Genomic DNA, 2,057 nt, shown 5'->3' with positions numbered 1-2,057 from the left:
GGTGGGGCCGGGCATTCTTCTCTTCAGAGGAGAAGAAGGAAAGCATTTCCTGTGCGTGTAGAACGGTATCTTCTTGGTGGAGGACGAGCATTGCTGTACGGAGGAGAAGGAATCCTGGGTCATGGTGTTGGGTGGGAGACCCGCATGGCTGAGGAGGAGGAGGAAGAGGAGAGGGAGACGCAGAACCTTCTGGTGGGATTTCTGGTGGGTGGTGGGGAGCAACTTCTGCTCCACCTACCAAGAGGGAATTCTCTGACTGGAGCTTTCATGGAGAGGAACTCCAGGAAGGGGATGGTATCTGCAGCCTGCCTCCAGCCAGCAATTCACATGGGACCTCTGAGACAGCTCACCACCCGAGGATGAGCAGCCAGAATCAGATCACGACTGCTGCTTGGGTCAGATGGGTCACCACCTCTGACTGATGCACAGAATCTGCTGCCACATGCCATCGCTCCAGACCCTTCAGATTTGGATAACCCCGCCTCTCTAAGTTTGGGTACTGATGAAGACCCTCTGCTCAGTCCCTTTAAGTCTTGTCATTTCAACTGAAGTTATGCCAGAGAGAGATTTGTGTCTGTTTCCTGTGCAGTTTGACCGCATGGTGCTGGGGAGCTGTGGCTGGAGGAGTTGCTGAACGGCCGGTGCGCTGCCCTCTGAGGACGTGCTGAAGGACGTCATCTACTAGTTTTTCCGGCAGGACTAGATGTGCTCTTGGGAAGCTTTGTTGGTGGTGACCCGGGAAGAGATGAGGAGAACAATCAGCTACTTCCAGACAAGTCGGTTGCTGAGCGCTTGTGGTTTTGTTTGTCTCCCTGCAGATCTACTGCTTTTCTTCCTCCCTGCAGAAGATGTTTGTCGCTGGTGGAGTTCTTCTTGGAGGAACGGCCGCCTTCTTGAGTTAGGCTACCTCCTGGGTGGGTGTGATCTTGATCAAGATCTATGGCGCTGGCTCAGTTGAGTATGAGAAAAAGAGCTGCAGTGTTTTGGAATGTGACTAAATGGTTCTTCTTGTTTTTCCCAATCCCTTGTAAAAGATTCTCTGGAGTCTGATACAGGTTCAGGTTTGGACGCTTTTAGGATGCCATTAGTAGATCTGGCCTCTTGCACTGAAGGTTCTTTTACTTCCACTGTCGGTTTGGGGAACTCAGGATTTCTCCTTTTCAGGAACAAGCTAAGGACTCCCAGCTCTTGGTTCTGTGAAAAGGTCTACAGTGACTGCCTTGTCTCTGTCTCCTGACAGGGAAGATGGTCTTCTAGGGAAAGGCAATCTGGATTAGCATCTTCCTGGGCTCCCAACTTCAGTTTTTCACTGCTGCGTTCTTTTTCTTCCTTATTACTCTTTGTCATCTTGCTTTTTTATAGATGCCAAATTTCATATACAATCTATGTCTATTTTATTTATTCTTCCTTGAGTTCTAGAAAAGAACAATTAATTCCAGCCATGTTTTCTTGTCTATATAACAGCTGAATCTATAGTTCCTCCATAAATTATGTAGCATATTTTTTAAAATTAAAACCCAGTCAGATTCATTTGCATCATTTTGGAGTCTGGAGTCTTCATTAACAACTGGTTGAATGTAAACAGAATCAGAATATCATTTTCAGACTCAGGAATTTCTGTTACTCATTTCGATATCCAATGCTTTATTACCTCCAAACTTACTTTGCTCCTGTCCTCCTTTTTTTCAAGGTATTTTGCAAATTTTAGCTGCTTTGGTAGCTTCTGCTTGTTGCTGAACCAATTATCCTGTTCTGCCTTTGTTACCCAGGGGTTTTCTCCAGCTTCTCCCATGTGGACCGCCTCTTTGTCTGTACCCTAGTCCCCAGAACCCAGTAAAGAACCCCGTAAAATACCTGGTCCTCTGTCTGAAGACACCACCAAGAAGACAAGCAGCAAGAGTACTATTGATTGAGACTGAAACTTGGATGAATCTTAAGTGCATTTTTTAAGTTATAAGAAACAAGATACAAAAGGGTACAAAATATCATGTACTCAGCAGCTTATAAATAATACAAATTTGTTTCTTACAGTTCTGGAGTCTGGATGTCCAATAACA

At 45.7% G+C, this 2,057-nt stretch overlaps 1 pseudogene; it reads right to left on the bottom strand.

Moving 5' to 3' along the window:
• Positions 1–762: 762 nt before the first annotated feature.
• On the bottom strand, positions 763–1,792 carry LOC134362264 (serine/arginine repetitive matrix protein 1-like; annotated as a pseudogene).
• Positions 1,793–2,057: the final 265 nt, after the last annotated feature.

Source organism: Cynocephalus volans, chromosome 1 (genome assembly GCF_027409185.1).
Source record: "Cynocephalus volans isolate mCynVol1 chromosome 1, mCynVol1.pri, whole genome shotgun sequence".
Classification (NCBI taxonomy): domain Eukaryota; kingdom Metazoa; phylum Chordata; class Mammalia; order Dermoptera; family Cynocephalidae; genus Cynocephalus; species Cynocephalus volans.
The sequence above is the reverse complement of the archived record's forward strand: the minus strand, read 5'-3'. Positions and strand labels throughout refer to the sequence as shown.